The sequence below is a fragment of the Rhincodon typus genome, chromosome 44 (assembly GCF_021869965.1).
Source record: "Rhincodon typus isolate 14 chromosome 44, sRhiTyp1.1, whole genome shotgun sequence".
NCBI classification, from domain to species: Eukaryota; Metazoa; Chordata; class Chondrichthyes; order Orectolobiformes; family Rhincodontidae; genus Rhincodon; species Rhincodon typus.
Genome location: NC_063375.1, coordinates 4,157,416 through 4,184,415, shown reverse-complemented (window position 1 = coordinate 4,184,415; position 27,000 = coordinate 4,157,416). Strand labels below are relative to the sequence as shown.

The following is a 27,000-nucleotide window of genomic DNA, read 5'->3' as shown; positions in this document are numbered from 1 at the left end:
GGTGTTTCAGCAGGCTGGATGACGGAGTGAATATGTCCCTCACTTGGTGCAGGGGGAATCAGCCTCTCCCCAGTGTGAACTGTCCACAAGGTGGCAGATTCAGTGAATCCCCTCACTCAGCTTATTCACAGGCAGTCTGCTGATGTACAGTCAGTTCAGATAAACACCTCAACACCATCCTGCAGTGGGAACAGGTAACACTCTCATCAGTGTGAACTCACCGATGTGTCATCAAGCTGGATGTGTCGGAGAATCCCCATCCCCCATTAGGAGCTGGTGAGTGGTCTCTCCTCAGTGTGAATTCGTTGATGTATCTGGAGGCTGGAAGACAAAGTGAATCCCTTGCCACACATAGAGCAGATGAACGGCCTCTCCCCAGCGTGCACTCGCTGGTGTATCAGCAAGTTGGAGGAATTAGTGAATCCCTGCCCACACTCGGAGCAGGAGAATGGTCTCTCCCCAGTGTGAACTCGCTGGTATCTCTGCAGGTGGGATTTCTGACCAAATCCCTTGCCACATTCAGAGCAGGAGAATGGTTTCTCCCCAGTGTGACTGCGCCGATGAGTTTCCAGTTCAGTCGGGGATCTGAATCCATTTCCACAGTTTCTCTTTGTGACTCCGTTTATGTTTCGAGAGGTCAGATGATCGGCTGAACGCTCGTGCACACACACTACACATGTACAGTTTCTCACTGCTGTCAATGGTGTTTTCTCCTTCCATGTTCAAAACCCAATGAGATTCAGGTTACACCGAATTGGGCCACTCTGTGAAATCCTGATCAGTTGCAGTTTTCTGACTGTAAATCCTCTCCTTCTAATATCCTGTGGAATTGATTTAGAACAGAAATAATGGAAGTGTGAGTCTCCTCATAAAAATACAAAGTCATGCATCTGTCCTAGTATCTCATTTGGCTCCATGTCAAACATATGAAAACAAAGGCCAACATATGAACTATCGGGCCCTCCTGCCTGCTCCATCATTCAATAAGACCAATACCGATGAGTTCATGTTTTGAATTTCCAGCTACACCCAATAACTTTTGATTCCCTGGTTGAACAAGAATCTATCCACCTCTGCCTTAAAAATGTTCAATGACTGCCTTTTGAGGCTGACAGTTCCAAAGTCTTGAATAAAGAACTCATCTCTGTTCCAAAACAAAGACTCCTCGTTTTAAAACGGTCTTCCCCATTCTGGACTTACCCTTAGGAGAAAATATGTCCACATTCACCTCGTCAAAACCCATTCAGGATATTAAGCACGAGTCAAATCACACCTCACTTTTCTGAACATGTGAACATACAAGCCCAGGCTGTCCAAAATATCCTAATACAACTCACTCATTCAGATATCAGTCTTCTGAACCTCCACTGCATTTACACCCTTCCTTCAATAAGGAGACCAAAACTGCACACAGTTGTGGAGGTGTGCTTACACTTATGCCCCGTACAACTGAATCATCAACTCCCTACTTTTCTGTTTGATTCCACTCGTGATAAACAATAACATTCCATGAGCCTTCTTCATCACTTGTTGTTAACTGTATACCAATGTTTTGTGTATCACACACCAGACCCCCTAGATATCTCAGCCCCACAAGATTCTGCACCTATCCTCTGGACTGGTTTTCTTTTCCTGTTTTTCCCCTGGAGTGAACAATTTCACATTTTGCTAGATCATAGCTCACCTGAAATATTCATTCAAAAAGGCTGCAGACTGATGTAGGGAAATTAAGTCTTCTTCACAGCAACCTTTCCTGATAGCTTTGTATCAACACAAAGTGCAGCTACCATGACTTCATTCCCCTCATCCAAGTCATTGATATAAACTGCAAAAGGTTTTGGTTCAGCAGAACCCTGTGGCTCCCTACTCATCACATTCTGACAATCTGAAACAGATCCATTTATGTATATTCTTGGTTTTCTGCCAGCCAGCCAATCCAGTATCCAGGCTGGTATGTACCACTAAACCAGTAGCTCCCTCTCTAAACAGACACCTTCTCCATGGTACCTTGTGAAATGCCTTCAGGAAAGCCAAGTACAATCTATCATCAGACTCCCTTTATCCAAAGCACATGTCACTCCTCAAAGAATTCCACTAAATTGGAGAAACACAATGAAGTAATTGTTCCCTTAGTTGAAGAACACTGGGCATCATTTTGCAGTGAAAGGCAAGAGTTTTACAGGGGAATGGAGGAAAACATTTTTCACCTAAAGGGTGGTGCAAGTCTGGAATGCACTGCCTGGGAGGGCAGTTGATGCGGTAAGCCTCACAACTCTACCTCCAACGCTCTAGGGAAGAAAAGCCCCAGTCTTTTCATTCCGACCCCACAGCTCAAACCCTCCAATACTGGCAATATCCCTGTAAATCGTTTCTGAACCCTTTCAGGGTTCACAACTTCTTTCCCATAGCAGGGAGACCTGAACTGAATACAGTATTCTAACTATGTCCTGTACAGTCGCAACATGACATCTCAACTCCTATAACTCAATGCAGTGACAAATGAAGGCAAGCGTCCCAAGTGCTTTCTTCACCATCCTGTCTACCTGCAACTCCGCTTTCAAGGAACTATGCACCTGCAACCCTAAGTCCTCTTGTTCGGCAATGCTCCCCAGGGGCCTACCATTAACTGTCTAAATCCTGCCCTGATTTGCCTTATTGAAATGCAACACCTCACATTTATCTAAATTAAACTCCATCTTCCACTCCTCAGCCCACTGTTCAAGATCCCAAACTACTCAGTGAAGATAGCCTTCTTCACTGTCCACTATGCCACCAATGTTGGTGTCATCTGCAAACTTACTAACCATATTGTCACATCCAAATCATTTGTATAATTACAAAAAGCAGTGGACTCAGCACTGATCCTTATGGCACACCACCTGGTCACAGGCCTCCAGTTCAAAAGACAACCCTCCACCACCACCCTCTGTTTCCTACCTTGAATCCAAATTTGTATCCAACTGGCTAGCTCTTCCTGTATTATGATCTAACCTTGTTAACCAGTCTACCATGCAGAACCTTGTTGAGCATTTTGCTGAAGTCCATACACACAATGTCTACCATCCGGCCTTCAATCTTCTTTGCCACATTTTCAAAAAAACACAACCAACTTACTGAGACACGATTTCCCATGCACAAAGCCATGTTGACTCTCCCTAATCAGTCCTTATCTTTCTAAATGCATGTAAATCCTTTTGTTCACTTTTATATCTTCAGTTTTGTTTTAAATTCATGCAGAGGTAGTGGACGTCACTGGCTAGGCCAGCATTCGTTGACATCCATAAACTGCCCAGAAGGCAGTTAAGAGTCAACATTGTTGTGGGTCTGCACACATAAGCCAGACCAGTTCAGGATAGCAGCTTTCTTCCCTAATAGACCTTAGTGAACCAGATGGTTTTGTTCCTAACAATCGACAATGGATTCATGACCATCGTTAGACTTAAAATCAGGGTTTTATTCAATTCAAATTCTACCATCTGCCATGGCAGGATCTAAACCCAGGTCCCCGGATTAATAGTCTGATGATAATACCACCAAATAATTGATTCTCATCCCCTACGTGACAGATCAACCTAACTGGCCTTTGGTTTCCTGGGCAGGTGAATGATAATATAATGTAGGGGTGGAGGTTAGATAGACCTTGGATTTGGGGTAAAAGTTTGGCACAACATCGTGGGCCGAAGGGCCTGTACTGTGCTGTACTCTTTCTATGTTCTATGTTGTCTGCCTTCCTCACCTCTTTAATACAGGGGGTGTATCTGCTATTTTGCAGTGAGACAGAAACTTTCCAGAATCTAATGCATTTTGGAAAGTTAACACCCATGTTTCTGCAGCAACTGCAGAATATTTGTTCGCCAAGCCATTTTTTTTGTTATACACTGGAGAGTGTTTTTTTAAGCAACCCGATCTTCCTAGAGTCCAGCTCCTTTGACAACTTCACGCTGGAAATTGCGGGGCCCAGTTGGCTTTGAAAGGACTCAGGGTAAACTCAGCAGCTTCTCCACCATCACTAATCCAGCTCAATCTGATACAACAAAGACTTTCAAAAGCTAATCGGAAAAGCCCCTGAAGAGGAAAGAAAAGGGCAAATAATAGGAATCGGTGAGTTGTTTTTGGAGAAAGGCCAGCACAGACACAATGGACAGAGTAGCCTCCTTCTCCATTGTAATCATTCAGTGATTTTGTGTGACTCAATTAATAGGAACCAATAGGCCACAATCTGTGACCAACACCCACCCTGTCAGAAATGGGCTTTTAATTCATCTGCCTGTGTTTCTAGACTTGGTTCTGGGAGCAAGGCCTAGATGGGGTTGAGGAATGCATCAGCCATGATTAAATGGTGGAACAGACTTGATGGGCCGAATGGCCTAATTTCTGCTCCTACGTCTTATGGTCTTCTTATCAAAAGAGCAGCAAAATACTGCAGCTGCTGCAGTCTGAAATAAACAGAAAATGCTGGAAAATCTCAACAGGTCAGGCAGTGTCTGAGGACAGAGAATCAGTTAATGTTAAGGGTGTACAGAATAAGTTACAAGGAATAAAAAAAAGGTTCAGAACTTGAGAGTCAATATAACCTCAGCATCGGAGGAGAAATAGAATGAATAATGCAGACAATTCATTGAGATATGTAAAAAGAACAACCTAGTAGTTAGATTACAGAATTTCAACTTCGCCAGCATTAATTGGTGTAGTCATGGAGTAAACAGTTTAGAGGGGCAGATTTATTCAAATGTACTCAGGAGTGTTTTTATATCAACATGTAGTAGCTCCAACATGTGACAATGTAGTGCTGAATCTAATTCACAGAATCCCTACAGTGCAGAAAGAGGCCATACGGCGAATCTGGTCTGCACCGACCCTCCGAAACTTTACAGGGTTATTTAGCATTATCAATCCATCTAATTTGCACATCTTTGGACTGTGGGAGGAAACTGGAGCACCTGGAGGAAACCCACACAAACATGGCGAAGAATGTACAAACTCCACACAGTCGCCCAAGGCTACAATCGAACCCAGGTCCCTGGCGCTGTGAGGCAGCAGAGAGGAAAAACAGATTGTCTGCAAGAAAGGGCTGTGGGTTGGAGAAAGGCAAATTGTTTTAAATTAAGGCAGGGTCAGCCTTAGACAGCTATGTGTGGGTAAACTTCAGCAGAACAGTGGGGTTGTTCAACAAGGAATTAGGTGAAACACGTTCCCTTTGGGGGAAATGTAGGAGCATTTAAGAAATATTCTGATGGACCCTTGCGATCCAAAGGCATACAGGGCTATGGGCCAAGTGTTGGAAAATTACAATAACCACTTAGTTGTCTGTGACTGGCGCAGACTCAATGGGCCGAAGGGCCTTTCTTTCCATTGTAAACCTTTATAACTCTGACTCTATAATAAGTCCAGAGAACTCTGGATGCCTATGAAATTTCAGGACTGAATAAGAAGGGAAGGAGAAGCTTTTAACAGGTACAAAGGGAAGAAAGTGATGGAGGCCCCAGAGGAGAATAGAAAGTACAAGGGGGAAACATAAGAAAGAAATGAGGACAGCAAAGTGGGGCATAATAAAACACTGGCAGAGAAGATTAGGGAGAATCCCAAGATATTCTACAAGGATATCAGGGAAAGAGCATAACCAGGGAAAGAGTCAGGCCCGTTAGGGACCAAGGAGGCAATCTACGTGGAGCTAGAGGACATTGGCAGCGTGTTAAATGAGTACTTCACATCTGTCTTTACTCAGGAGGAGGAGGATTATAGAATCATACAGTACAGAAGAGGCCCAGTGGCCCATTCAAGTCTATAGAGCCAAAACTATCCCAATACTGACACGGGTCGCACACTGGGTTCATAGCCTTGAATGTCGTGACATTTCCAGGGCTCGTTCAAGTAGTTTTGAAAAGTTGAGCTTTCACACCTCAACTTCCTGCACACCTCTGGGTGAAAAAGGTTTTCCTCCAATCCCCTTTAAATCTTCTACCATTCACTGTGAAGTATTGCCCCCTTATTATTGACCCTTCAGCTGTCAGGAACAGCTGCTTTCTATCCACCCTGTACATGCCCTTCATAATCTTACACATCTCTATCAGGTCGTCCCTCAGCCTTCTCTGCTCCAAAGGTAACAACCTAAGAGTATCCAGCCTCTCTTCAAAGCTGAAATGATCCAACCAGGCAACATCCTGGTGAATCTCCTTTGCACCCCCTCCAGAGCAATCACATCCTTCATACAGTGTGGTGATGAAAACTGCACACAGTAGTCCAGCTGCGGCCGAACCCGATATGACCTCCCTTGCTACCAAGTTGCGTAGAGTAATCGTGAATTGGAAGGCAGGAAACGAGAATTTGTTTACACTAACAAGGTGTAGAGCTGGATGAACACAGCAGGCCAAGCAGCATCAGAGGAGCAGGAAGGCTGACGTTTCGGGCCTAGACCCTTCTTCAGAAATTTGTTTGCGCTGTCCCTTTAAAAGGCAAAGGGTTTTAAAATAAGGCAGGGTCAGCCTTAGACAGCTATGTGTGGGTAAACTTCAGCAGAACAGTGGGGTTGTTCAACCAGGACTGAGGTGAAAGGTTAGAGATTTATGCAGAAAATGGGTCTGTAAGCAGCTGCAGATTTCAGACAGTTCTAAAAATGGAAACATGTACTGATTGGTTGTGTAATTGGAATCCTTAGGCTTGTTTTGATGTTTTGGCAATGAGCTGGAAGCAGTCAATTAATCTAAATCAAGCACTTAAGGATTGAAAGCCAATTGAATTTAAATCTGACGGTTTTGACAACCTCGGACCGATGCAATTGTAAGAAAACGGACGGGTCATCAAGGGTATATATAAAGAGAACATTTGGAAAAATCGGCAGAGAGCCAACTGCCATCTGAAGGGTGTGAGAGCTAGCTGCCATCTGAGAAATAAGCACCCAGCTCACACAAGAAATCACTAAGCTCTCTCAGAAAGCACCATCCTATCCACAAAAGGTACCAACATGGCACTTCTAGTGAAGAATCTTCACTGAGAAAACATCCCTGACAGCAGAATCAGTGGAAGAAAAGTGTTTGTGGCGTGAGATCAACACAAGGAAGAGCGTTTCAGAGACACATTCTATGCGAAGTTGGAGAGATTATGTTTTAATTTATTGTTGTCTTATTAATTGGGCTTATAATAAGTGGGACTTGTGTTTATTTGGACAGCATACCAGGAGAATTCAGGTCAGTTAGGGAATAGATGGTGCCTGGTGTATGGGGTGGAGTGGGGGGGGGGGGGGGGGGTGGGGGCAAAAATTGTTCTGTTTGTCAGTAATTCTGTTCATTTGGTCATTGTTAGGGTTAAATAAATAAATTGTTATTGTTACTTGTGACTTTGACAGTGGAGATCAGGGATTTTCTTTCTTTTAACCATTCTTTTAACAGATTACAAAGCAAGCTTCTCTGGGTGTTTCAAGATCATTATTAGAAGGGAATCTCTACTCCCATAACAACAGATTGGGGCTCGTGTTTTGGGTTAATTATCTGAAGGGTTCGACCTTCCCCTGCTTCGTAACACCCTGCTCTTGGAATCTATGCAATGACCAATAAAGGCAAGCGTCCCTTATGCGTTCTTAACTACATGAATTGACCTGTCCTGCCACCTTCAGGAATATGTAGATGAGCACATAAGATCCCTTTGTTCGTTTGAGCTTCCTAATGTTTTGCCATTTGTCTTGTTCCTTCTTCCAAAGTGCATCACTTCCCATTTATCAGGGTTAAATTCCAACACCACTATTCTGCCTTCTGACCAATCTGTTCATATGTTCCAGTAACCTAACACCTGTCTCCTCACTGTCAAACACCCGACTAATTTTTGTGTCATTCACAAACTTAGTCATCATCTCTCTCAATTCTTATCTACATCATGTACGAATATCACAAAAAGCACTGATCCCTGTGGTATGTCATTGCACACTGCGTTCCAGTCACACAAACTGTCTTCTACCATCACCCTCTGTTTCCCAGTACTGAGCCAATTTTGGATCCAGCTTGGCAAGTTACCATACATCCCATCAAGGATTGATTAGGGACAGTCAATGTCGTTTTGAGCGTGGGAAATTGTGTCTCACTAACTTGACTGAGTTTGTTGAGGAAGCGACAAAGAAGATTGATGAAGGCAGAGCAGCGGACGTGGTCTATATGGATTTCAGTAAGGCATTTCACAAAATTCCACACGGTAATCTGGTTAGAAAGGATAGATCACACGGAATACAGGGAAAACTAGCCATTTGGATAGTCAACTGGCTTGAAGGTAGGAGGCAGAGGGTGGTAGTGGAGGAGGCTTGCTTCTTGAACTGGGGGCCTATGACCATCGGTGCCAGGTCTAATGCTTTTTGTCATTTCTATCAATGATTTGGATGTGAATATAGGAGGTATAGCTTGTAAGTTTGCAGATGACAGAAAAATTAGTGATGTAATGGACAGCCAAGAAGGTTATCCAAGAGTACAATGGGATCTTGATCAGATGGGTCAATGGGCCAAGGAATGGTAGATGGGAGTTTAATTTAGAAAAATGCGAGGTGCTGCATGTTGGAAAGGCAAATCAGGGCAGGACTTATACACTTAATGGTAAGGTCCTGGGGAATGTTGCGGAACAAAGAGACCTTGGAGTGCAGGTTCATAGTTCCTTGGAAGTGGAGTCGCAGGTAGACACAATAGTGAAGAAGGCGTTTGATATGCTTGTCTTTATTGGTCAGTGTATGGAGTATGGGAAGTGTTTGGTCATGTTGAGGCTGGACAGGATATTGGTTAGGCCACTTTTGGAATACTATGTTCAGTTCTGTTCTCCCTGCTATCGGAAGGATGTTGTGAAACCTGAAACAGTTCAGAAAAATTTTACAAGGATGTTGCCAGGGCTGGAAGTTTTGAGCTAAAGGGAGCGGCTGAATAGATAGTGACTATTTTCCCTAGATGTCAGAGGCTGAGGGATGACCTTATAGAAGTTTATAAAATCAGGATGGGCACGGATAGGGTGAACAGCCAAGGTCTTTTCCCCAGGGTAGCAGAGTCCAAAACTAGAGGGCACAGGTTTAAGGTAAGAGGGGTAAGATTTAAAAGGGACAAAAGGAGCTACTTTTTCATGCAGAGAGTGATGCGTGTATAGAATGAGCTGCCAGGAGAAGTGGTGAAGGCTGGTACAATTACAACAATTAAAAGGCATCTGGATGAGTACATGAATAGGAACGGTTGAGGGGGAATATGGGCCAAATGCTGGCAAATGGGACTAGAATAATTTAGGATATCTGAACAGCATGACCGAGCGTGACCGAAGGGCCTGTTTCCATGCTGTATATCTCTACGACTCTATAATCGACATTGACTTCATCAGTCGAGGCACAGATCATAAGAGCAGGGAGGTTATGTTGAAGCTGTGCAGAATTTTGGTCAGATCACAGCTAGAGTACTGTATAACAGTCCTGGTCACCACATTATAGGAAGGATGTGACATTATAGGACAGACGTGCAGCTGACAGGAAAATTGGTTGCATTGGTGATAGTGAGGAGGATGCTCTCAGGCTACAGTCTGATATTGATCGACTGGTAAATTGGGCAGAGGGGGCTGTGTGGTCATGCATTTGGGAGGTTTCAGGTGGTGTATCCATAATTCTGAGAGTTATAGACAGTGCAGATCATGAGAATCTTTTCCCCATCGTAGACATGTCTAAGACCAGAGGGCATAGGTTTAAGGTGAGGAATAAGTGGTTTCGAGGAGATCTAAGGGAGAAAAATAATTCACCCAGAGAGTGGTGGAAATATGGAACACAGGGGCTGAGGTGGTGATGGAGGCAGGTACTCTCGCAACATTTAAAAAGCATCTGAATGAACACTTAAAATGCCAGAACATAGTAGTCTATTGACCAAGCACAGGTAAATGGGATTAGCGCAGTTTGGAGTTTGTTGGTCAGTATAGACACGGGGGACCAAAGGGCCTGTTTCTATGCTGTATGACTCTACCACTCACTGTAACACAATTCTATGGGCTAAAGGTACATTTATAGTGTTAGGTGACAGATCAGCATTGAATGATGGAACAGGCTCCAGGGACTGCATGGCCTACTCCTGTTCCTGTAAGATTATGAGGGTCATAGACAGGGTGGATAGGAAGCATCTGTTCCCTTTAGCTGAAGGGTCAACAGGACATCATTTAAAGGGGAAAGACAGAAGATTGAGAGAATTTGATGAAGTTTATGTTTTTCACTCAGACGGTGGTGGGTATTTGGAATACACCAGCTGGAAGCGTAAGTGAAGCCGGAAACTTTACAACCTTTAAAAACATACTTGGCTGAGCACTTGAAACGTCATAACTTTTAAGACGATGGGCCAAGTACTGGAAAGTGGGAACAGTGTAAATTAAGAGATAACAAGGTGTAGAGCTGGATGAACACAGCAGGCCAAGCAGCATCAGAGGAGCAGGAAAGCTGACGTTTTGGGTCGAGACCCTTCTTCAGAAATCATCGGCAGTTCCTACTCTCTCTGTAACAGTGGAAATTAAGTTTGTTTTTGGTGCAGATTCGATGGATCAAAGTGCCTCTTCTAAACTGTGTGATTCTATGACTCTACAATTCCTTACGGTGAGAAGTACCGAGGGAAGATGGAGCTGGTAAGTCAGCAGCGCACACTTGGATGATGGGCAATGACAGAAACTTCAGAGATTCAGCAAACAAACACAAACTTAAACAGAGCAGGTTAGACAATGGCAGAGTGCTGATCAGGGATGATAGAGGCGACACACAGTAATGGATGGCCATGGCTTCAGATCCACAGTAAAAGAGTTACACTAGCCTCAGAGATGTGGATCCTCCCACAAATAACTGGCACACACCAAAAACCTCAAAATTGTAAAAGAATGGTCAAAGTTACTCACCGCTTAACAATTTCACTGTCTGAAATTTGAAAATCTCCCGCTGGAGCCAGCACCTGTAAAGATATCAGAAACACTAGAGTCAGAAAAATCCCACATTTGAGGAAATCCCTGGGGAGCGGGTGATGTCATTGTGCAATTGCCAGTGTGTGATGACATCACAGACACAAACAGACAGCATTCTGGGTCTGTACAAACCAGTGATCACCCACACATTCTGAAGGATGGGAGGGTCCCTGGGAGGGTGGAGAGGGGCTTCATTAGAATGGTTTGAGGGATCGGGGATTTTAGTTGCAAGGCTGCATTCAAGAAACTCATTGCTCCATGGTGAATAAAGGACACAGCGGGGTGATAGCGGTATACAAGTTATTACAGTCATAGAGGTCTACAAACAAAAAGGTCCTTCAGCCTGTCAAGGCTGTGCCAGTCAGAAACAACGACCTTACTATTCTCCTCCCATTTTCCAGCACTGGACCAGAATCCTGTGCCGCACACACACACATCTAAATACTACTTCAATTGTTATGACTGTTTCTGACTGAACTACTTTACAGGCAGCAATTTCCACATTCCCACTGCCCTGGAGGTGAAAAATATTTTCCTCACATGCCTTCTAAAATCTTCTGCCTCTGATTGTAAATTTATGCACCCTGGTCATTGATCCCTCCACCAGGGGGAGAAGTTTCTTCCTGACTAATGTGTCGATAGAAATCAAGTAAATTAGAGCAGGAGTGGGCCATTTGGCCCTTTGAGCCTGCTCTGCTAATCAGTATTATCATGGCTGATCGTATAACTCAAAAGCATGTTCTTCCTTTACCCCCCACATGTTTTGATTCCTTGAGCCAAATGCTATATCCGAATCCTTCTTGAAATCACACAATGGTTTGGCCTCAATGGCTTTCTGTGGTAGCAAATTCCACAAGCTCACCGCTCTCTGTGTGAAGAAATTTCTCCTCACCTCAGACCGAAAAGGTTTACCACATACCCTTAATCTGTGATTCCTGGCATCAGGAACAACCTCCTGCATCAAACCTGTCTAATCGTATTAAAATTTTATATGTTTCTCTGAGACTGCACCCCCTCCCACCCCACCACCTGATATTATCTGTTGGAATTTGTCAAAAGCCTTCTCAAAGTCCACATAAACCATGCCCACTGATTCCCCCTCATCAACTCTGCTAATTAATTCCTAGAAGAATGCCAGGAGATTTGCCAAGCATCATTTCCCTTCAGAAATCCATGCTGACTCTGTCCAACCCAGCCACTGTTTTCCAACTGCTCTGTTATTAAGCATTTTATAAAATATCAAACCACAAATCAAAAGGGAATGAAACTGGTCAGAGCACCAAGCATCAATCCAGGCAGCAGAAGCAACAATGGCACACCGCCCCTTATCTGTCCTATAAAGGTCTCCTTACCGCAAACTTGGAACAATATTGCTCTTCCTGTATTGTTGGGTGGGTCAGAATCCTGGGGAATGTATTGGATTAATGGTATCAGTGCTGGACTATTAATTCAGAGAATGTTTTGGGAATCCAGATTCAAATTCTGCTATACGCCTCATAACGTATACATCTCAACCCTGCTCCTCTCAATCTCCTCTGCTCCAAAGAAAACAATCCCAGTCTGTCCAACTTTTCTTCACAACTAAAACTCTCCAGCCCATACAGTATTCTGGTAAATCTCCTCTGTGCTGTCTCTAGTGAAATCACATCTCTTGTATCCTTTGGATTCCAGAACTGCACACAACACTCTAGCTGTGGCCCAACCAACTATATATACAGTTCCAGCATAACTTCCCTGTCCCCAAACTCTATGCCTCGGCTAATAAAGGCAAGTGTCCCATTTGCCTTTTAACCACTTTACCTGCCTGTCCTCTTACCTTAAGGGATGGATGGACTTGCACAGCAGGGTCCTACGGATCCTCAGTCCTACATTGTTATTCATGTATTCCATTGGCTCGTTTGCCCTGCCCAAGTGTATCACCTCTCACTTATCTGAATTAAATTCCAACTTCTACTGATCAGCCTGTCTTACCAGCCTATCTATATCCTCCTGTAATCTAAGAACATAAGAACTAGCAGCAGGAGTAGCAATTCAGCCATTTAATAAAATTGTGACTGATCTCATCCCACCCCAACTGCCCATAACCTTTCAGCCCATGAATAATTACTCATTAAATTACCTCCTTAAATTTACTTAATGTCCCAGCATTCACCTCATTTTGTGATAGTGAATTTCACAGATTCACAACCATCCGAGACAAGTAATTTCTTCTCATCTGTGTTAAACCTGCCAAACCTTATTCTAAAGCTATAACCTCTCACTCCAGAACGTCCCACAGAAGGAAACATCCTTTCAACTTCCACTTTCTCAATGCTTTGCAGCATGCTATATAACTCAATTAGGTAGCCGCTCATTCTTCTACACTTCAGAGTATAGGCCTAAATTGCACAACCACTCTTCAGAAGGCTGTCCTCCTCACTATTTACCACCCACCAATTTTCATATTACCCATGAATTTATTGATCAACACCTGACATTCATTGTGAATCGTTTATATGAACACGAACAGGAAGGGCCCCAATACTGATCCCAGTGGAAGCCCACTGGATACAGGCTTCCAGTCACAAAAATATGCCTAACAAACTCTGTTTGCTTCTTACCACTCAGCCAATTTTGGAGCCACTCAGCCAAATTATCTTGATTATTATGGACTCTTTCCTTTGCTGTCAGTCTCCTCTGTGGGACTTTATCAAAAATCTTGATGAAGTCCAAGCAGACAATGTCGAATTAATTGCTCTCATCTATACACCTGGCTACTTCTTTGCTTATAAAAAAAAAAAAGTTGGTCAGACATAACCTCCCCTTAACAAAACCATGCTAACTGTTGCTGACTAATTACTTCAACTCCAAATGCAGATTAATTCTGTCCCTCAGAATTGCTTCTAATGGTTTCCCCACCACTGAGGTGAGACAGACTGGACTGTAATTTCCTGGTTTATCCCTTGTTCCCTTCTTGAATAACAATCCCACATCACAGAGTCATAGATTCAGAGTCATACAGCATGGAAACAGAGCCTTCAGTCCAACCAGCCCATACTGAATAAAATCCCAAACTAAACTAGTCCCACCTGCCTGCTCCTGGACCGTATCCCTCCAAACTTTTCCTATTCATACATCCATCCAAATGACTTTTAAACATTGTAATTGTACTCACATTCACCACTTCTTCAGGAGGTACATTCCACATGCAATGCACCCTGCGCAAACAATTTGCGTCATGTCTTTTTCAAATCTCTCTCCTCTCACATTAAATATGTGCCCCCTGGTCTTGAAGATCCCCATCTTAGAGAAAAGACAACTACCATCAACTCTACCTATACCTCTCATTATTTCATATACTTTATCAGGTCACCTCTCAACTTCCTACACTCCAGTGAAAGAAGTCCCAGCCTATCCAGCCTTTCCTTATAACTCAAACCTTCCATACCTGGCAACATCCTGGTAAATCTCTTCTGAACTCTCTCTAATTTGATAAGGTCCTTCGTATAACTGGGAGACCATAACTGGACATAGTACTCCAGAAGTGCCCTCACCAATGTCCTGTACAGCCTCAACATAACGTCCCAACTGCTGTGCTCAAAGAACTGAGCAATGAAGGTAAGCGTGCTAAATGCCTTCTTATCCATCCTGTCTATATGTGACTCAAACTTTAAAGAATTATGTTCCTACACCCCTGGGACCTTCTGTTCCACAAGACTACCAAAGCCCCTACCATTAATTGTATAAGCCCTGCCCTTGTTTCTTGTACCTAAATGCAATACCTCAATTATTCAGATTGAAATCCATTTGATTGAGATCCCATAGTATTCTTAGAAAACGTTATTCACTGTTGGTGTCATCCGCAAACTTACTAACATGCCTTCTATATTCTCATCTAATTCATTCATATAAATGACAAACAAAAGAGAACCCAGAACCAATCCATGTGGAACATCGCTGGTCACAGGCCTCCAGTCGGAAAAGCAAGCCTCCACCATGACTCTCTGTCTCCTGCTGTTAAGCCAATAATGTATCCAGTTGGCAAGCTCACCCCGAATCCCATGCGACCTAACTTTACTAATTCATCTACCATGCAGAACCTTGTCAAAAGGTTTTACAAAAATCCAAATAAACAACGTCTACTGCTCTGCCATCATCAACCTTTTTGGTAATTTCCTCAAAAAAACGCAATCTAGTTTGTGAGACACGATTTTCCTCGCACAAAACCATGCTTCCTATCCCTAATCAATTTCTGCCTTTCTAAATGCCCATAAATCCTATCTTATATAATCACCTCCAACAACTTCCCCAGAACTGAAGTCAGACTCACAGGTTTATAGTTCCCTGGTTTCTCCTTACAACCTTTCTTTGACAACCAGGTCTTCGGCATCTCCCCAGTGCTCAGAAAGCAGTTAAAAATTATTGCCAGTGCCCCTGCTATTTTTGGTCTTGCCTTACTCACCAATCTGGGATACATTTAATCTGGCCCAGGAGATTTTTGCTTTTAAGCCTGCTAGACCAATCAGAAGCTTCTTCTCTTTCTAAGCTAATTTTTTTTAAAGTGTTTCACTGTCCGTCTTTCTGGTTTCCAAACCCATGTCACCCCTTTCACTTATATTTTGCCAATTATCCTTTCATGTCCCTTTATTGCTCTAATTTCCTTTTCTAAGACTCCCCCTGCACATTCGGTATTTGGCTAGGGCTTCTGCTGTTTTGAACCTTTGGTAGCTACTAACTGCTTCCATTCTTCTCTTTAGCCAATCCTGTATATACGGGGTTCACAAGATTTGTTGGTCCCACCCTTCGACTTTATTGGAACTCTCAAATTTCCTTCTTCAATGTATCCCACTGATGTGACACACATTTACTGAAAGGTATCTGCTCCCAGCCCAGTCTAGCCAAATCATATTCGATCTTATTACAATCTGCCTTCCACTGGTTTAGAACTTTGATTCCATGCCCATCCTTGTCCCGTACTAAACAATCTTGAATCTAACAGAGTTACGATCAATGTCTACAACTGATTCCCGTACTGATATTTCAACTACTTGCTTGGCTTCAATGACCTAAAATTAAGTCTAGTACCGTTCCCACTCTTGTAGGGTCTTCTTCATACTGGCTTCAAAAGCTGCCCAGGATGCATATTAAGAATTCCATTCCTCTAAACCTTTCACACTATGACTATCCCAGTTGATGTTGGGAATAGTTCTTCCTCCTCTGTTACTGTATGCTTCATCAATACAGTCAGAGAAAATAAGAGCAGGAGAAGTCCATTCAGCCCTTTAATCCAGCTTCAACATTTAAATGATCATGGCTAAACATGCACGTAAGTACCCTGTTCCTTCTTTCTCTTTGAACACTTCAGTCCTATGTTGTGGCCTCAACTGTTTGCTGTGGGAGAGAAGTCCACAAGCTCACCACTCCGTGGGCAAGGACATTTATGCTCATCTTAGTCTCCAGTCCTACACTGCATCCTTCAACTTTGAACCTTGGTTCTGGGCTCCCCAGTCATCGGGAACATCTTTCCTGTGTTTATCCTGCATGGCCCTGAATTTTACACGTTTCTACTGGATGCTCCCTCAGTCTCACAATGACCCTGTACAATTCCAGCACAATATTCTTGTTTCTGGATTGAAATCATCTCATTGTGAAGGCTAACATACAATCTGCATTCTTCACCACCGACAGTACATACAAGCTTACCTTCACAGGCTGGTGTCCGTTCTCAAATCTATCACCAATCAGATAATAAACTGGCTTCCTGCTTTTTGCTACTAACTGGAAAACGTCAAATTTATCCACATTATATATTATCTACTATGTATTCGCCACTCACAACTTGTTCAAATCACAAATCCGCTTGACGGAGAAGTTGTCCTCATTGTAAGCAATTGGTGGCAAACTCTTCCCAGTTATAAACAATATTGCCCCCTAAAAACATGGCGGCACCTCGTGCACGTTCTCCCAATAAAAATTGCCTGCGCGCCACCGCTCGTCGTTATCAAACAAGACGGCGGCCATGAATTCAACTTTAAACTCCGGCATTGGCGACAAACGGAAGCATTAGAAGGTCGTGCTGGGGTTTGCAGCTTACCAAACATCTTCACGAAGCTTTTCCGTCCATCTGCTGAATGCAGCGGCCCCGTCGTTCTGTCGAATTGTTAACGGTCCAGGAGCCGCATAAGACAACACTCCTCTACCGCCATGGCACTGCGCCTGCGCACATTTTCCTGTTCTGTGACTGGGGGACATCTAATACTGTTTGGCATTCTGGGTCAGTATGCCGCCATATACAGTTCCACGTACAGTATGTTACCTGGAAGGTTCGGTTAGCTGAGTTCACCGCATGACTTCCAATTCTAATGTTTCTTTTGGAAAAAGGGCACAAGTGCAATTCTAATATGTTTTCTCATATAGCATAAACATTCACTGCATTCCAAGTGTGGCCTGATTAGTGCCTTGTATAATTGCATAGGATTCGTTGGAAGCCTCGAACACTCATTTATTTCATTTTCTCTGAACAGATAGGAACTGTAGTAATGAAGAGAGGCAGAAGAGAGGAGAGTTGGGAGAAAACTGGGAGTTGTGGATGGAAATAATAGAGATGGATTTCGACCCAGGGAGTAATGGACGTGCGTGTGGCCAGCATTTATAACTTTGGGATAGCAGGAGAGGCAAATAAAAAAATAACAAATTGTGTGTTCTGAATTTCCACCCTGTGCTGAGAGTAATGTCATTTGCAAACTGCTTTTATATGAAACTTGAAAGGGAAAGTTTACAGATGTGTATTTCAAATCAATTACCACATTAAGATCTGACACAGTCACTTAATTCATTATGACCTACGTATGACTTAGTTTTGAGATGAAAGGAGAACTGTTTAACCAGTTATACAGCAAGAACAAAAAGGTCCCACATTCATGAGGTTTTTGTTTCAAAATTCCAATATTCGCAGTTCTTTATTTTATTTAAGTATTTGTTTTCCCTCTGGCTCCATTTTGTATTGCATAACAGCAAGACTGACTCAATAAAAAGGCAAAGTCGCCATATTCTAACTGAAGTTTAGGGCTGCTCACTTAAATAAGTAGGTCACCGTGAATCTGGCAAGGGGAAAGTTGCAAATTTCAATGGTAAACTCAGACATTGTAGGAATTAAGACCAAGATGCTGAAATCAGTCATCCAGCCAGCTGAGCTAACCAACCCGCCCAACTGGAATACAGTAGGGCCAAGAGTCAATTGTGACTCGAATACCCAGGATACCTGGCGGTGGGGACCAAAGATCAAAGGGTCAAACCACTGATGAGAATATATTAAACAAACCTAACATGTTGTTAAATCTTTAGTCAATTGGAAGGTTTTAATTGATTAATATGTATATGCAAATCCCCGAATTCCTGTCAAGTCATTGCCCTGAAAGAACTAAAGGTTTTATAAGTGTAAAGAAGAGGCGACATTTTAGGTCGGACAATGGATGTTAGGTTTGAGACCTTGTTTAGAATCTGTTTGTGTTTTGGTTTGGAGTCAGACTGGTTTTATTTCTCAAGCCGGAAATTATAAAACGCCACATTGACTGACTATCTATAAATTGAGTGCTTTATGAACAAAATTGAATGTACCTGCAATTACGAATTTACTCCATAGATTTACATGTGTGTGAGGGAGAGAGAGGTGGATTATAACCTGATGTCGTGTGATTACTGATACTGTCCAACCCAGTCGAAAACCGTCACCTCATCATATGGTCATGGAACAGTGCGCAGGCGCAGTACTGCGTGTAACTGGAGGATGCGCGAGATCGGCCACGGCGGGTGACAGAGAAGTTTCATAAAGATGTTGGGTAAGCCGTAAATCCGAATACGACCTTCTAATGCCGCCGTTTTTTTCTGCTCCCGTAATTTAGAGCTAGGTCCATTGTCGCCATCTTGATGTGAAATGAGGGGCCGCAGGGCGCAGACGCGGTGCCAGGTATGCTGGGCAGTGCACGTGTCTCCGCCATCTTTTTAGGGGGCAATTTTGTTCATGTCTAAGAGGAGTTTGTGACCAATTGCTCAGAATCGGTTTCTGCGTGATTTTTGTTTTGGACAACTTGTAAGTAGGTACGTGCATGGCAGATGAAATGTAATGTGAATAAATTAGTTGCTTTTTTGGCACGCAGTTGCAACTCGTCAGCGACGACCGGGTTTTCCAAACTGAACTAATCCCGTTGCCTGCATTTGGCCCAAATTCTTCTCAACCTTTCCGATTCGTGAACCTGTCCAAATGCATTTTAAATGTTGTAATTGTACACACCTCTACCAATTCCTCTAGCATCTCATTCCATATATGTACAACGCACTGTGGGAGAAAGTTGCCTCTTTGGTCCGTTTTAAATCTTTTCTTCTCACCTTAAATTTTTGCCTTCTAGTTCTGAATTTCCCCCACCTGGGAGAAAAGACGGTGGTTATTCACCTTATCTCTGCCCTCATGACGAAAGTCCCTGTCTATCCAGTCTCTCCTTAAATCTCAAAATCCTCCAGTTTTGATAACATCTTTGTAAATCTTTGCAGACTATCTGGTTGAATAACATCTTTTCTACATTAGGGTGACTGAAATTGTGTACAGTATCTCAAATGTGGCCTTACCAGTGTTTTGTAGTGGCTCTCTGAGTGAGTGTCTGAGGGTATGTGGGTGGGTGGGTTGGTGGGTGACTGAGAGTGAGTGTGCGAATGTGTCTTTGTGCACACACACGCACATCCACACACACTAGGCCATTGCTAACTGGCTAAACATTTTGAACAAGTTATTCATAATCGCGTCGACAGCTCAGTAACTCTTCTTCCTTATCTTGTCCCTGTTCTCCGACAGTACAGCATTCCCTCAACACTGACCCTCCAGCAGTGTGGCTTTCCCTCGGTACTAATCCTCTGACACTACAGCGCTTCCTCAGTACCGTCCAACACTGCGACACAACCTGAGCACTCTCCCCCGATAGTGCAGCGGTCCCTGAAATAATGTTCAAAAATATTTATTTCTTCATGAACTGCAGTGTTTGCTGCTTGTCCCTAATTGCCTTTTCTGAGGGCAGTTAATGGTCATCCACATGACAGTGGAAATGGAGTCACATGGAGTAATATCCTTGTAATCTACCTGTGCAAAGGAAGGGACCGCATTAATTCTAGTCCTGATTCCCAGCCTGGGAAGTCGCTGCTGTGCAGGAGAAAGTGACAGAGGGGTGAATGTTACCAAGGAGGCTTGATTGGATGAGGACAGCTGATTTCTATAGGGGACATGAACGAACAAGATGAGGTTCCTCAGTGACTGCTGAGTGATTCTCAGTCAGGCCAGTTCAAATCACAATTCTAGCTTCAAATCCAACAGATGTGTTGCTCCTTTCAAAGTGATGTCTCTGAAAACAGCCCATTCCTCAATCTAGCCAGTGTTATTTAAAAACAGTGATTTCATCAGCCAGTTCCTCAGGAAATGAAACTTTCACCCATTTCTGGTGAAACTCTGACAGCAATATTCAAGTTAATAATTATATCGACATGAAGGTAACAATCATGCACACAGCTACGTTGGAACATAACCTAAAAGATGACAGCTCCAACAGTGCAGCACTTTCTCAGTACTGATTCTCTGACATTGTGGCACTCCCTCAGTACTCGCCCTCCGACACTGCGGCACACCCTCAGCACTCACCGTCTGACATTACAGCACTCCCTGGAAGAATGTTTAAAACTGTTTATTTCCTTATGAACAGTGTCTGCTGCCTGTCCCTAATTGCCTTTTCTGAGGGCGGTTAAGTGTCATCCACATGACAGTGGAACTGGAGTCGCATGGAGTAATATTCTGTGTAATCTACCTGTGCAAGTGAAGGGACCACATTATTCCTAGTCCTGATTCCTGGCCTGGTAAGTCGCTGCTGTGCAGGAGAAAAAGACAGGGGAGGGGGGAGATGTTACCAAGGAGGCTTGATTGGATGATAGCTGATTGTGTAGGCGACATGAATGAACAAGATGAGGTTCCTCAGTCACTGCTGAGTGATTCTCGGTCACCATCACAGTCAGGCTAGTTCAAATCACAATTCTGAAATTAGCTTCAATTCCAACAGATGTGCTGCTCGTTTCACAGTGATGTTTCCGAAAGCAGACCCTTCCTCAATCGAGCCAGTGTTATTTAAAAACAGTGATTTCATCAGCCAGTTCCTCAGGAAACAAAACCTCCACAATTTCTGGAGAAACTCATCTGACAGCAGTATTCGAGTTATTAATTACATCGACATGGAAATAATGACCATGCATACAGCTACAATGGAACTACACATATAGGATGTCAGCTCCGATAGTGTAGCACTCTCTCAGTACTAATCCTTTGACATTGCGGCGCTCCCTCAGCACCAACCCTCCCACAGTCTGCCACTCTTTCCTGATGCTGGAGAATCTGAGCCTGAACTTTGTACTCGGCAAAGGTTTATCCCTCTGTGTCCCCACCTTAATGAATTTTGGGCACAATGTGATGTCGAACGCTTCTTCCATTGTCTTCACCTTCATGCCCGTTTCTTTTGACAAGAGCCCTCTCCCCATCCCACAGACTTCTTCACACATCTGCAAAACTCTCCCTCCACCTGCACCCCTCTGTCTGGCCTTTTACCTGCACTCAACAGTTCTCAATGAACATAATCGATGTGACATCGGTCACCTCAATTTCTCTGCCCACCTCACCCAATCCAACCTATCTCTCTCTGAATTGACCTCTGCACTAGATCCAACCCTGATTGTTATTAAACCTGCCGATAAGGGTGGTGCTGTTGTATTCAGGCATACTAACCTCTATATTGCAGAGGCTGAGCACCAGCTCTCAAATACCTCCTCCTATCTCCCCCTGGACAATGACCCCACCATGGAACATCATGTCATTGTATCAACATGGTCACTAACCTCATTTCATTTGGTGATCTTCCCCGACTGCCTCCAAGCCGATAGTTCCCCATCCCTGCACAGCTCGCTTCTACCTCGTTCTGAAAATCCACAAACAGGCCTGCCCAGGCAGACACATTGTGTCAGTCTGCTCCTACCCCACAGAATACATCTCTTCCTACCTTGACTCGGTCTTTTCTCCCCTGGTCCAGTCCCTGACCATGAACATCCACGATTCCTCTGACCCTTTATGCCTGTTTCAGAAATTTCCAGTTTGCAGGCTCCTGCAGCCTCCTCTTGAATGTGCAATCTCGTTACACGTCCATCCCCTGCCAGGATGGTCTCGGGGCTCTCCGCTTCTTTGTGGAGCCGAGGCCTGAACCATCTCCAAACCACAACACCCTCCTCTGCTTGGCTAAGAATGTTCTCCCCCTCAACAACTGCCCTTTTAACTCAGAGGGGTGGCCAAGGATACCCACACGGACACAGTTATGCCCATCTCTTCCTGGAGTAGGTGGAACACTCCTTATTCCATCCTATTCCGGCTATCACCCACAACTCTTTCTCTGATATATCGGTATATCATTGGTACTGCTGCCCTTTCTGGTCCGGAATTGGAAAATTTAATCGATTTTGCTTCTAATTTTCAGTGAATACCTGACAGGAGGTGGTGTTTTGGGAGGGGATGGAGTCAGCGGGAAAGGGAAGGGAAGGGAGGAATATTCCAGAAGGTCATGGGTATCTCTGAGGTGTTGCATCGGGTGTGCCTTTATGCCCATTGAATCTGCTCCACCATTGAATAAGGTGGAGGATGAAGTGGAACTGTGAAACTAGAAGGAGGGACCAACAATAGAAGACAGTCACAAATACATCCAACAGGGAATTTAGGAGCAATGTCTCTCCCCACCCCCAGAGAGAGCGGTTGAATGTGGGACTCACTCCCACAGGGAGTGGGGAGAGAAGAGAATTTCAGACTAAATACCACAAATTTGGTCAGTGGCCAGGGACAGCAAGGTGTGACTGTAATTGAGACTGGTAGAGGGATCCTGCAGTCAGAAACAGAGGAGCCTCAGCTCTTCTCCTTGTCCGTGTGTTAATGATGAACAGGGCTGTAGGGAGGATGAGCCAGACACAGGATGCCATTCAAGAGTGGTAGTTGTAGGGGATTCTATAATTAAGGGAATAGACAGCATCCTTTGTAAGCAGGGTAGAGAGCCCCACATGGTGTATTGCCTGCCCGGTGCCAGGGTGAGGGTCATCTCTGACCAGCCTGAAAGGATAGAAAGAGGGCGAGGATCCACTTGTTGTGGTCCATGTCGGGACAAACAACTTAGGCAAGACTAGGAAAGAGGACCTGTTTAGAGATTATCAGGAACTAGGAACTAAATTAAAGACTAGGCCCTCAAGGGTTACTGCCCGAGCCACATGCGAATGGACATGGGGACATGAGAATAAGGGAAGTAGATATGTACTAAAAGAGTGGCGTGCGAAAGAGGGGTTCCTTGTTCATGGGGCACTGGCATCAGTATTGGAACAGAAGGATTCTGTACCGCTGGGACCAATGTCCAATATTCTAGTTAAAAGGCTAAATAGGGTGGTCAGCAGGACTTTAAATTAGAAAGTTGGAGAGGGGTGAATGTAAGGGTAAAACACCAAAAAGTGCAATGGCCAATGTGAAACAAAGCAGAGAAAAGTGTTGAGAAACATATCAATGATGAATGAATGGTGGAACAGATTCAATGGGCAGACTAGCCTAATTTCTGCTCCTATGTCTTATGGTCCCATAAACCATTTAGGACTTTTGATTTGATTTATTATTATCACATGGAGCGAGATACAGTGAGAAGTGTTGTTTTGTGGGCTATACAAGCATATTGTACCATACAAAGTGCATCAGGGTAACAGAATAGAATGTGGAATATAGTGTTACAGCAGCAGAGAAGGTACAAAGGGGGATCAATATGAACTTTTGAGAGGCCCATTGAAAAGTCTGATAACAGCAGGGAAGAAGGGCTGTGTTCATGACACTCAGTAGTTTCTTGCGGTCTTTGGAAGACCGTACGAAGCTGTGATGCATCCAGATTGAAACTGTTAGTACGTGTATTCAAACTTTTGTATCTTCTACCTGACAGAAGAGGGTGGAAGAGAGTATAACCAGGGTGAGAGGGGTCCTTGATTATGTTAGTTGCTTTCCTGACGCAGCAGGAAGTATAGATTGTTATGACCCGGACCAGACCCCCTCAAAATGTTTTAAGCAGGTAACCTAGACCTTAACTTTTTTTCTTATTTTAAAGGCAGATGTAAAACATGTGTAAAATTCAATTGGTCAAATTATTTGATGTTAAGCAGAACGCAATTTATTTAAAAACTATGGCTAAAATGCAACCAAATTGGGAAATCCTATTGGAAAACTTAATAGAATAACAGAGACAGAAACCATGACAAATTAATTGTTCCGATACAGTGACATCTCATAAACACACTGTTTAGCATAAAGATTGGCTTGAAAGGATAGAGGGAGGGGGAGAATCCACTTGTTGTGGTCCATGTCAGGACAAACAACAAATTGATAACTGAACTCATACATTCAAATAGAAGAAACTGGCAGGGATTAACTGATAATTGCAAAAACATGTACAAACATTGATAACTACATTTGTATATTCAAAGAGCAGAGTCTGACAGGGACGGATCAATATTGAAATAGCAGAAACTGACAGGTAGAGACTGATAACCCACTCTTGTTCTCATAGCTGAAACTGACAGGTTCAGGTTGATAGTTACACTCTCAGATACACAGCAGAAACTGATAAGGGGATAGATTGGTAAATACACTAACACATTCACATGGCAGAAACTGACAGTTACATATTGATAACTATATTTAGATATTCACAAAACCAAAACTGACAGTTACGATTGATAATGATCACATAACAGAAATTGACAGTTTAAAAATTGATAACCACTCACATACTTCCATTGCAGAAACTGACTGGTACGAATTGATAACAATATACACACAGCCACTTAGCAGAAACTAACAGGTAAGAATTGATAACTGCACTCAAATATTCACATAACAGAGACTAACATAAACAGTTTGGTAAATAAACGCACATATCCACAGACGCACTTGCATTGGATAGTCCTGTTCGTGGAGCTGCACAGGTGTTAGTTTGTTTCTGGATCTCAGTGAATTGGTATTGAATTATTTTTTTAAAAATATCCCTGGACAAGGGGTAGCTCAGGCCAAGAATGGAATCAGATTTGTGATTCTGTTTGAATTGCTGGTTTTAAAGAAAAAACATGCTAATGATTATCAACTGAATGTTACATTGATCAGTTTGATACTGTCAAACATGCCTAATGCTGATTTACAGGAGATCTCTCTTCTGTCGTCTTTTGGGCAAATACGCCAAGGACCAAGACAATGTAATATTTCCTCGGTACAAAGCCAATTGTGACCAGCTGCTTCTGTCAAACAGCAGGTATGTTACAAAAACAAAAATTGCTGGAACAGCTCAGCAGGTCTGGCAGCATCTGTGGAGAAAAATCACAATTAATGTTTTGGGTTGCGTGCCCATCCTCAGAACTGGTACTGAGAACTCGAACCGAAGTGTTAACTCTGATTTCTCTCCACAGATGCTGCCAGACCTGCTGAGCTTTTCCAGCAATTTCTGTTTTTCTTTCTGATTTACAGCATCTGGAGTTATTTCTGTTTTTGTTTCGTCTCACGTGCAATCTAACAGCCTAGGAAGAGAACCCCCAGCTTTTGACTGTAATCGAGAGAGGGAAAAATAGCTTCCATTCCTTCAGGCACACAACAACAACTGCTTAAAGCTAAACCTAAAACCTAAACATATTCTAGAAATCCTGGTCAATGAGAGCTGGCCATCCAGACTGGCTGTATTGTTCCAAATTTTAAAAAAAGGACTAAGGCCTCACAGGTTGTTTACCCTCGCGACTCTGGCAAGCTGTTCGTAATCTCTGCCTTAACCTTTCTTTTTCAAAAAGAAACCTGGATGAAATACACCTCTTAAAGCCATGGCTTTGTCACAAGATGGAGTAAATGGATGGAAGGCTGGTTTGATTCATGGACGGGGCTGTGTTCACGACACTCAATACTTGCAGTCTTGGGAAGAGCAGTTGCCATACCAAGCTGTGATGCATCTAGATGGAATACATTCTTGGGTGCCACTATAACTCCTCTCTGTCAATTAGTATGCTACCTGTTCCCAGCAATCACCATCAATATTGCAACTAATTGTCCAACATTTTCTCACTCTCAAGCAACTCCAATTATCCAATCTCTTCAGACTAATTATGATCCTGGTCTCATTCTCTGCTTTATTCACTGTCTTCACGTGGTCTAATTCCAGCAGCAATGATGGAATCTCACTGACAGACCTGTGTCTAAATTTACACCCTTTCTCTCCCTCATGAAATAATTTGGTCATGCACAAATATCACCATCGTAACCTATTGATATCCAATTAATTCTCACTCAGTAGGGGTGGCAAAGTGGTTAGCACTGCTGCTTCACGGTGCCAGGGATTTGGGTTCCATTCCAGCCTTGAGTGACTTTCAGTGGCAAGTTTTCACATTCTCCCCATGTCTGTGTGGGTTTCCTCTGGGTGCTCTGGTTTCCTCCCACAGTCCATAGACATGCAGGGATTGGCCATAGTAAATTGTCATAGTTTCCAAGTATGTGCACACGAGGTGGGTTTGCCATGTTAAATTTGGGTTTGTGGGAGTCTGAGTCTGCGTGGGATTGTCTTTGGAGGCTCGGTGTGGACTTGATGGGCTGAATGACCTCTCTCTGCACTGTAGGGATTCAATCAGTTGTCACGCTCTGGACTCCATATTGAGTTTGACAAGTTCAGAAGAGAAAGCCTGACCTGAATTCTTTTTGTTGCTGATGATTCTGATGGAGGTTTTGCTAAAACTGTACAAGTTAGATCACAGCTGGCATACTGTGAGGGATTTAGGTCCCTTATTTAAGGAAAGATATACTGGCAGTCCAGAGAAGGCTCAGTTTTATGATAACAAGTATGGAGGGATCAGTCTGAAGAGGAGAGATTCTTAGTGGTGGGGGGTGGTTTGGTGGTGACAAGGTAGATGTTGAAAGGTTGTTAACCCCTGTGAGAGAGTTTAAGTACAAAAGGCATTATCTCAGAATAAGAGGTGGCCCAT

General features: G+C 43.4%; 1 protein-coding gene and 1 long non-coding RNA gene across 12 annotated transcripts in view; one reads left to right on the top strand and one right to left on the bottom strand.

Annotated features, from left to right (window-relative positions):
• The window catches only part of LOC109921544 (histone H2B 7-like), a 331,158-nt gene that overhangs the window by 77,368 nt on the left and 226,790 nt on the right, over nt 1–27,000 (bottom strand). The window lies entirely within an intron of this gene.
• LOC125487741 overlaps nt 10,557–27,000 on the top strand; it is a 52,094-nt gene continuing 35,650 nt past the window's right edge. Inside the window, exons 1-6 of one of the 4 annotated variants that reach the window (XR_007266104.1) lie at nt 14,318–14,526; nt 17,433–17,540; nt 18,551–18,746; nt 20,649–20,799; nt 24,793–24,851; nt 25,188–25,295. This is a non-coding gene — a long non-coding RNA (uncharacterized LOC125487741). Of the gene's footprint in view, nt 10,603–14,317; nt 14,527–17,432; nt 17,541–18,550; nt 18,747–20,648; nt 20,800–24,792; nt 24,852–25,187; nt 25,296–27,000 lie in introns of those variants that run through there. The other 3 variants (XR_007266101.1, XR_007266102.1, XR_007266103.1) reach the window with 3 other exon arrangements.